Here is an 11053-nt window from a genome sequence, read left to right as displayed (position 1 = left end):
AAAAAAAAAAAAAAAAGGAAAAAAGAAAAAGAATAAAACCAAATACACAGATGTTCTTCTGCAGTCACCACGACTTAAGAGTAAGTTGTTTCTTTGTGTGCAGTTGGAATACAAAAAGGAACAACAACCTTGAAAGAAACAAATTGTGGGAAAACAGGAAACAGACACCGACAGAATGCATCTCAAGTCTTTCAGGTAATTTAAAAGGGCTTATTGTTTGAGAATGTTGAAGAAATCCAACAAAAGACTGAAGACTTAGGATTTTAAGGAGGAAAGGCTATGCTTAGTTGGAAGTTCATTCTCGTTCTTGTATATTACAAAACATCATGAGGAGAGACAAAATTCAACAACACACAGGTCTGGTTGACTCATTAGCTGCAGGATAATGTAATGTTAGGGCTGCTTTTGTTACAGCCATTTTCTTCTGTCATGGGAAAATTGCTGGGTGAATTAACACCCCTCCTCTCCTGATCTGGTACCAGAACACTGGCTTTACTTGGCAAGCAGGAAAAGAGCTACAACAAAATGTCAGCTACTCAGAGACAATAAAATGGAACCTCAATTCTGCCACATGGCCATCACATTATTAAGACTGACAGTATCTGTAATACATGGGAGAAAAAGAAAAAGGAATTTGTAATGAAGGTATCATCTTGGGGGCAAAGGGGGATGCACACTAGGATGCAGCAAATAAAGCCATTAAAAATAAAATGCCATTGCTCTAATCATCTGCAGAATTAACTTAACATATATGTATCTGAATGATACATGAATGGTAATGAAAAAAAGCCTAGACAATCAAGATTATTCAAGAATTACAAGTCAACTCATCAGTTCCCAGAGAAACAATGTCTGGTAGCTGCCAGAATCTTTTCTACCCGACTGGTAGTTTCTGATCATTAGCTATCTGGAGCCCAGCTGGGGCAGGGTGAGCCATCCCTCAAAGCTTGCCTGGCTGGGCTGAGCTAAGGTTAGTGCCGGGTCATATGACAAAATCCTCAATGCAGCTGCCTCGCTATATTTTGCTTGTGGTTTATAAAATTAATAGGTTTCAAGAAACAAGACAGTTCAGTTTTCAGTGTGGTTCATGACCAAACTTTCACAAGAGTAAATAAGATATGGAAAATTCCCAGCAGCTAAAAGAAAACTTAAAAACTTAAACATACCATTAGCATGCCCTCGTGCCTCATGAGGAAGGTAGGAGGAGAAGGTTTTGAAAAAAATCAAGAAAATTTTCAGTAAAGACTAATTAGCTTATATCTGACAGTACAGGCATCTAGGTTGCCAACTAAGAATTGTAGGCTGCAGTCTCTGACACAGACCCTATACAAACATACTCAAAACCAGGCTTAACACAGGTGAGCAACACCAGGATGATCCGAGCCCACGAGCATTCCATGCCTCCTCCTTGGAACTTCAAAAGTTTTTTAAAAATTACAGGCTTTGTGATCAGTTCAGGACACGTGTTGTTGGCCTCCTTGTCTATCAGAATGGACAGCCAAGGCAAAAACACAGAGAAAAGAAACCAGCACGGACATAGCTGTTCTTAAAACACGTATCCGTATTTTCTGTTCTTCTAGACTAAACCACGTCCAGTATACCAAGTCAGGCTCAGTTCTTTGCCCACCCTCAGCCCAGGTAGGGAACAGCACATTGTTCCCATTCTCTTTTCTCAAATCAGACTGTGATTCCTCAACAGAAGATACATACATCTTTTTTCTATACATTTGTTTTCTATCGTTGTACCTAATCCATGTATTTTAATTGCTTGGTTTCTGGGACCAATATTGATGCCTGGAAAGTTTATTCATTTATCTTACAGTTCTTTTATTTCCAGCCTCCACTTGTTTTACCTCTCTTTCATTTCTTTATCGTAAGACTTGTTTCCATCTCATATACATATTTTTTTTGGTCGTACTCAGGTTCTTCTCTGCATCACTTCAAAGACAAGTGACTTCCTCCTTGCTTGCTCTAGTGATCTAATGATTACTTGAACACTCAGTACTTTGTGTGACAAGCCTGACCAGACAAGTATTAACTTACAAACAAACTTTGTGGCAGAATCACCATCAAAACAATGCATCTTTGGCCTATGCTAAGTGCTTGTTTGACAACACACACTCCCTAGAGCTGGGTACGTCACTTATCTTCTGAAGTCTCTTTGGATCTCTCTTCTATCCTCCCACCTCCCCCCCACCCCTCATCCCTCCAATTTTTCTTTCCTACCGACTATAGAGTCATCTGGTAACATGGTTCTGAGTAACCATGTCTTCCAGGGATAACAGAGCACCTCTGAATAGTCTCCCTTTGTGGCTGGGCTTCGTAGGGCACATAAAAAAGGCTATTAATCTTTAACTTCATAATGTAGTCCAGTATTTTTGCCTAGTCTGACAGTAAAGAGATGGATTTTCTTTCTTTTCCGACATGGAAAGCTCATTCTTGACTGCTCTTTTCTTTCAGTGCAGCATTGCATCATGAGCTGAGCTGCGCACTCATTCCCAGTGGTTTAAGAGGAACTTTGATTTAACGCTGCACAACAGACTTTCATGTATACTTTGGCAAATATCACATCTGTGGTGGCACATGGGAGCTGCTCTCAAACCAGTGAACTGACTGTAAGCAGGAACCATTCCCAGGCTGCCTCCTTATTCCCTTTGTCTGTGTGTGATCGTGACCTTAATAAACCAGTTATATACACATGTTTTAGAGGGGATTTGTCTGGATGTAACTGGATTCACCACTAATAAGCAGAAAAGTGCTAAGTCTAGCTCAGAAATTCCCTGAATCATAAATTTCTGGAGGCCAGGAGAGCGTGTCACTATATAACTGCTCTCATAATTCTTCATCTCCTACTAGACAGATTCGGAATCAGCATCCTAGGTTGAGTCTGACCAAGTGTCACATCTGAACTGCTGTTTGTGCACCTTCAGACAAGCCTTGCACTTGCCCTTCACTTCCACAAAGTAATCTACTGGATCTCCACTCAGGATTTAACATAAACCCACAACCCTCTTTTGCCAAGAGGCTGACCAAGTGGCCTGTTTCTTCTAGAACAAGGTAAAAATTTTTACAGTTGAGTCAATTCTGGATTTAAATTACACTCTGCCTTCATCATCAAAATTACTAAGATTATTATTTCCCAACCTACTCAAAGTTTCTTTACCAATTCATACTCTGACTTTGCCTTTCCCCCATCCCAAGAGACTAAGGAGGATAACAATACTGAATTAATGTATTGCATCAAGTCCTTGTCTTCTGGAGGATTTTGAAGCTGAAGGATCATGCCCACTCCCAGTAAATGAACTCCAGTAAAAGAAGATTTCAAAAGTACCTATTTCTTGACATTTGGAAGTGGTCTACTTGTACCAAAACAAGATTTCCTACTATTCTTCTAATCTGAATGTTTTTTGCACTGAGAAACAGACCAGTTTCCTCTGAAAGCAGTTCCCCACGTACTGTGAATTGCCTGCAGTGATGTGTCATGGTTCACATTTAAACATGTTCTAAAACTCATGTTATCCTGAGCACAGGTTCCTTCCTGAGCTGATCTACAACAGTTTTTGCAGCTTCTTGCAGCACCCAGATCAGCTTTTGGTCTTCAGTGGAAAGCTCTGTATGTGCAACATTTCTGTCACACACACACAATTCTTGTTAACACAAGGCTGTTGCTGTTAATGGTGATTTCCTTCTGACAGAGCAGAGAAAGAGGAATTGTCTGCTAATGTCAGGGTTCAAGCAACAATTTCTTTCACAGGTGTCTTACTGAAGATACTCTATACTAAAAAAAGAACAAATATTCATACAAAGCCAATAAATAACATATAGAAAGCAAATGAGCACAAATTCTACTTCACCATTCTAAACCAAATACTACTAGAGATACTATAGTACAACCTCTTTCATTAAATATAAGAAAAAATTACTGACAACACATACGAATCCCTAAAACCACTACCACTTCATATAAACTGCAAAATTTTCTCATGTCAGTAGGTATCTACACATTTCTTAGAAGTTTGAAAACAGATTTTTTTCTGCTAATAATCTGGGAGCTGTCCTCCATACTACAGTTCAAAACATCATCTTTAGAAAGACCTTTAAAAACACACATTTACACAGAACCATCTGTACTCTGTACTAAAGAGAGCAGACTAAAAACTGGGTGTCAGCCATTCTGTTCTTACAGGAGAGGGAGTTAATTCATTAATAGTTAAGCCAGTTTACAAGTCAATTACAGGAGAGTTGCAAACTTCCTGAATGCCACTACAGAAAACTCTTCAGTTATGTTAATATTAAAAATTGGTTAAATTATCTTCTGTGACAGTGCCCTGAGGCTTTAGACAAAGACACAAGCTTGCTAAAATTTTGAACGGATCTGATTTAGTGACTATTACTGGCACTGACATAATTTCCTCCTTCCTTGGTCTCAGACTTGCAAATCTCAGTTATTAACATGGAGCGATAGTTTAACGACAGAAGAGTAAAGAGGAAGGGTAAGGAGAAGAAATTATTTCTAGCACATGCTGATATTCAGAGGAGACAAAAGACCCAAATACAAGTTACAGCAAAGCAAGAAGTATGTAAAAATTATAAGGGATAGAAACACAAAAGAAGAGGTACAATCAGGAAAAGGATAAATTTGCTTAATGATGATACTATTGATTCTTGTAAGGGTAACCGAAGAAATTTGAATTTCATATAGTATGGCAGGAAGCCAGGGAATGGGTCAACACATCAAGGCAGTTGCAGAAGCATTTGTGTTAAAGTAGCGTGGTGAGGAATGCAAGAGGAGTGAAGCACAAAATGCCAACAATTATACACAACAAACGATAAGAGCCTAGAGAGAAGCTTTAGCTGAGCCGACTGTGGCTTACAGCAACACTAAATAGGAGCAATGAGATACTGTCTGTACAGGCTGATAAGAAAAAAAAAAAAAGACCAAAAAGCAGCATGGGAGTCAGAGACAGAAATCCTGTTATGGCTAAATAATGAAGCCAGACAGTGACACAAAAATCTCCCATCGTTTTCGTATTTGGTTGGAAAGGTAGGTTGGTCTCCGTATGCTATATGGGATATACAGGGTTTATGGAAAGCAAATTGCAATGATCTCTGTCTTGAGAATGGTTCAAGCTCCCAGGAAGCAGCTGCCTGCACACAGCACAATGCCTCCTTCCAGGCAGTGCCTGCCTGTCACTGTATACACGCATGGCCACAGAAGCAAACAAACTAAGTGGCAAACAAAACAAACTGCATGAACATGTCCTGACTTCCCCTCTGCCAGCCAGCAGAGGCCGGAAACATCTACAATTATTAGATGATGGATACCCCAATGACAAGACGACAAAATGAAGAAGCTAGTTTTGGAATGACTTGGCAGAGCAAAAGTTAATAAGAAATCACCCAAAAGTTTTTGAACCTACTGGCAGGAATGTGATTATGAAGTAAGTAAAAAGATAAGAAAGAGATTAAAAGCAGAAATTTTAAAGTACTAATGAGAGAGAGAAGGAAGTAAGGCACCACGGTGGGGACTGGGTAGGTGTGGGTGTGTGCAAGTTGGGGTTTTCAACTCTAAGAAACAAAAGAGCAAAACAGAAGCCGCACATCCTAGTGGTTTTCTACCTAGCTGGTAAGGGTTTCCTCCCAAGTGCTGAGTATAGTCAAACAGATATCCCAGGTTATCCATAGATGGAAATATTTTAAATAATAATTCAGACATGCTGGTAAGTGACCTGAACAGGGACACCTAGAAGAACTGAAAGAACATGAAGTACACCAGTTTTGGAGGAGAATATCTAAATCTCATGCCATGACACATTTGAACCACAGAGCACAACAACCCAGAACTCTATGGGCCAAGGGAATGCATCAGTTGAGAGTCTAGATCAAATCTTAACATTTTTTGGGTGATGAGCACAGGAGGGGAAGGCAACGGAATGAGGTGGTTTAACAAAAGCCATGGCACCAACTGAATGTAAACCCAGCCAATTTCTTCTCACCCAAGTAAAATGATTTCTCCACTAAAATCCTTTAATACTTACAAATAGATTCTCACATCATACATTTCATTAGATGTAGTAGCAAATACACCTTTCTACACGAAAAGCAAAAGAAAAATAGATCACAATTTAAAAAAGAAAGAAGTAATTATTTGTGGACCAAAAAAGCAACCAAAGGTGCCTTCAAACACATCATGAAGGCTAAAACCTTCTGTAATGAGCATGCCTTGGTGCACCTGAGGTAGGCAGAACTTTTAATGCTTTAAAAAACACAACTTGAAACAACTCAGAACAACTTTTGATCGCATTTGTGTGAATAATCAGACGATCTGGGATCTTGATTAACAATAGTTATTATTAAAAGGCAGTGATCTTTGCTACACATGCAATACTTTCATTAAGGAATTCAAATTAAGCTGATTCATCAGCCCTACGGAAACTTGATGGCAATTAAGTTGACAACTAAGTTCCAAAGTGATGCCGAAGCACTGAATTTGTTTTGATAAGCGACCTGGGCTAAAGCTGTACAAATTGTGTCACGGTTTACATAAACTAGAATTCACAAAACAATATTAATAACTTGATGCTGTCAAGATTCGCGTATCTAAAAAGATGTTAATGTATCTCATTGTGATTACAGACAATGCAGTAATCAAGCAGAAGAGGTAAAATGAAAACCAGTTTTTTAACACTAAAGTCAAGGCACTATATGCTCAAAAACTGTGCTTAGTTAAAGAAAAAAAAATCACAACTGAAATATTCACTTTAAATCAGATACACCAAGTCTGTGAAAGGTGGGAAGCAGAACTATGGACTCTTCTTCAGTAATTCAAATAGCAGCATACAGATCAGGCTTGTTACGTTTCATTTATCTGAATTTTTTACACTAATGCAGACAAAGCTATTCATAGAATGGTTTGGGTTGGAAAGGACCTCAAAGATCATCTAGTTGCAACCCTCACTGCCCTGGGCAGGGACAACTCCCACTAGACCAAGTCTCTGACTTGGCAAGATCAGAGATGAAACAGGATTCATAAACGATTTGTCCCAGGATGGTGTCTTGCCTACTTGGAATCATTTCTCCGGTCCTACAAAGAGACACGCTATACAGTGTTCTGTGTCTAAAGGATCACACTGTGAATATAATACAGATATTGCAGGAAGGATATTTTGTGGCCATTCTGTGGCAACACCAAAGGAAGTGGATCCAGCAGACAAAAACTTCCATTAGCAGTGAAACCTTCTAAAGCATCATCCTCTGCAACACTGTAACTGTAAAGCTAAATTTAGCACCAGACTCAAGACTCTCCACAATTTTTAAGACATTTGGAAAATACCAACCTGGAGTATCTGATTGCTTTCTCCTCTAAAAACACAGAGACATAGACTTTTTAGAGGCAGTATTTCAGAACAACAACAAAAAATTGACTTTTCTGAGCAATTGTCTACTACTGAGTCACCACAGAGCTATACCTGGAAGGTGCCTTGAGAGGAAGCCACAGACTTTTAATGGAAGACAAAACATTTTGACTTGTTGGATGTGAAAGAGCATCACGTATAATTACCTGCACAATGAAAGCACGTCCCATTGGTAAAGCTGGTACCCTACCAGAAGCAAAGCAGTACACAAATTGTAAACAGCTTCTACTGGCACACTGTCCCATTTCACTTCCTACTCTGATGGGTCAGTCATGTCCTAGGTTCAGCTAAAACCTAGGGTTATTTCATACAAAGAAGACTGCTTCACCAAATGGTGGCTATACTGTTGCTTGTACAGTACTAACCTCTAGTGATGAAAAACAATGTAAAGTAAGTGCTCTTTATTAAAGGTTTTTAGTGTCTTATCACTTTAGATCTTCTTATGGAAAAACAAGATGCAAATCAGAGCATAGTCAGATGGGCATTCTGGTATATCCAGCTGTAATGAGTAGCCCACATGAGCTCTGTAATTCCAGTTATTGGACAAACAGTTCATACGTTCATTAAGTTTCTCCTCATATTTTGGACCCAAAAGGGATCATTCGGATAATATCGTCTGGTCTCTTTCAAGTCAGCGATAAAAGCTCTCACCTAATCAAGCTGTGCAGCATCTTCATGTCTACTGCATCCTAAGTGCACATTCTTAAAAGCAATTGAGGCTTAACTCAAAAAGACTCACAATGATTACAATATCCTTACAGTGTTCTACACTAAACTGTTCCTTGATTAATGATCATGAAAAAAAACAAAACGTGTTTTACTACTTGTTTCTCACTAGATGAGCCTTTAGCTTCCCATCACTGGATGGGATGGTAAGAATACGTAACCATACAATCAAAAGGACTCTTCTCTGAATATCGCGCGTACTGTGATTTCATCACTTTGAAGTTTTTCTTGCATAAATCAAACACTCCCTCACTGTAAGACATATTTGACAGGTCTTCGATTCTTCTTGTACCTCTTCCATTAACACTTCTGAGCTTAACAGCATCATTTTTAGCCTGGTCTGCTAAATATGCAGGTTTAAGAGAAAAGACTTTCTGTCTCTATTTCTTCACCAATCTCTCACTGATGATTTCTTTTTTTAATCAGTTGGTGATTTCTGCGAAATTTGAAAAACTGGTAGATATTTCAAAGGATACTCAAATTCTACTAATTTTGTTAAATTCAATAGCTTTGCAGAGAAGAAAGCACTACTGGATGTCCCTAGGAAGCAAAGGGCTGCACATGCCAGTTTATCAATTCTCAGCAGCTTTTGACTCAAATAATGAGAGTCAGCTGTCACACTGTGCCACCTCTTACCAATGTGATGTTTAGGCTGGTAGGGTGAAAAACTGGAGTACGTCTACAGCTGTATACAGTCTCTTGCTTCTGCTTGAAGCCTGTATGAAATTATTACAAAACCATCAGCTTGGAAGCAAGTCAACTTTAAAATGAGTTTAAATTAATTGCAGACACTACTGCCTAGAAAAGCTGAGCCTCCTTGACAATTTCTGTGCTTGTTGCATTTTCTTTCAGAATATTTCCCTTTTCTCACGATTCAAGGAGGAACTAGCAACCTGTCTTGTACAGCGGGAAGAAGTGTGGGACAGTGAAAATGACTGATCTCAAAGTGCTATTAAATTAAAAATGGATATTGAAAGACTTTTAATCTTTCTGACTTTGTATGTTACAAATACACAATTAGCAACATAGATGAAATTTTTCATCAGAAACTCTTACTGAAATTCCAGAAAATAGCAATCAAGCCAAAAGTTTACAACAAGAAAGGGGTGTAGGGGGAGTATAGTAAATACCAGGTGACCTTAGCACTGTGGACTCAGCAAAGAACTTGATCGTAGTATACAGTAGTTGCATTTTCAGTACAACAATATACCCAGAAGCACAAATGTAATCCCTAGCTCGTCCAGACGAAGTGGGGCAAGAGATATTTTCTCATTATTGCCACATACACTATAAGACTTCTTGCAATAACATCCTCTCAACAAATAGTTCTGTGAAAAATGGTGTTAATAAAGACTATGTCCTATGTATTGTTTACCTTGTCTTTACTCTCCTTATACTTGGGAAAAACCCAAGCAAAACAAAAAACAGCAAACAAACAAACGTCACCCAACTTCGACACCTAGGGCCTTGTAACTTCCTCTTTACCCTTCAGCTTCCCTTATTCCTATCATACCTTAATGTCCATCTTTAGTTCTCTGTTCTGCTACCAAAATACAACATTGGCAAGTGTTGCTCTTGGAACAACAAATAAAAAGATCTGTAGAGACAAGTGTGATTTTTAAGTTGAGTCCCATTATGCTGCTCCTTTAGAAACTTCTCCAGCCCTGGTTTTGCATAAGTGCCTGCCACAAAAGCTGTAGAAATCCCATGAGTCATTCAGAATGAGACAGCATATAAATTTTCAAGAAGGGCCAGAAGGAGGACTCCAGAAACTACAGGCTTGCCAGTCTCGATGCCTGGTAAAGTTATGGAGAAGATTATTCTGGCAGGTATTGAAAAACACCTGAAAGACAACACAGGCATTGGTCACAGCCAGCACGGCTTCATGAGAGGAAAGTATTGCTTATCAAACCTGACTTCCTTCTATGGCAAGGTAACCCCACCTAGTTGATCAAGGGAAGCCAGTTGATGTAATCTTTTTTAATTTCAGTAAAGCTTTTGATGCTGTCTCTCGGAGGATCCTTCTGGACAAAATGTCCAGCACACAGCTGAAGAAACACATAACGTGATGGGTGAGCAACTGGCTCACAGATTGAGCACAGAGGGTAACAGTGAATGGGGGAACATCAGACTGATGACCTGTCACTAGTGGGGTTCCACAGGGCTCCATCTTAGTGCTCTTCAACATCTTCATAGATTACTTGGACACAGGAGTGGAAGGTATACTAAGCAAGTTTGCAGATGACACCAAAATGGGAGGAGCTGTTGACTCCCTCAAAGGCAGGGAGGCCCTGCAGAGAGATGTCGACAAATTAGAGGACTGGGCAATCACCAACCATATGAAGTTCAACAAGGAAAAATGCTGGATTCTGCACCTGGGGTGGGGAAACCCTGGACATATGTACAGACTGGGGAATGAGAAGCTGAAAGCAGTGCCACGGGAAGAGACCTGGGGGTCCTGGTCAATGTCAAGTTGAATATGAGTCAGGAGTGCCCTGGCAGCCAGGAGGGCCAACCACGTCCTGCAGGGCATCAGGCACAGCATCGCCAGCCGGTTGAGAGAGGGGATTGTCCTGCTCTGCCCTGCACTGTGGCAGCTTCACCTCCAGCACTGAGTGCAGTTTTGGGTGCCCCAATATAAGAAAGATACTAAGCTATTTGAGAGTGTCCAAAGGAGGGCAATGAAGATGGCAAAGGGCCTTGAGGGGAAGCCGTATGAGGAGTGGCTGAGGGCCCTTGGTCTGTTCAGCCTGGGGAAAAGGAGATTGAGAGGAGACCTCATTGCAGTCTACAGCTTCCTCACGAGAGGAAGAGCAGACACTGATCTCTTCTCTGCGGTGACCAATGACAGGATGCAAGGGAATGGCCTAAAGTTGTGTCAGGGGAGGTTTAGGTTGGATATTAGAATAAGG

Source organism: Empidonax traillii, unplaced genomic scaffold (genome assembly GCF_003031625.1).
Source record: "Empidonax traillii isolate 1590-97213 ecotype Southwest subspecies unplaced genomic scaffold, ASM303162v1 scaffold151:size923898, whole genome shotgun sequence".
Classification (NCBI taxonomy): Eukaryota; Metazoa; Chordata; class Aves; order Passeriformes; family Tyrannidae; genus Empidonax; species Empidonax traillii.
This window is presented reverse-complemented; position numbering follows the sequence as displayed.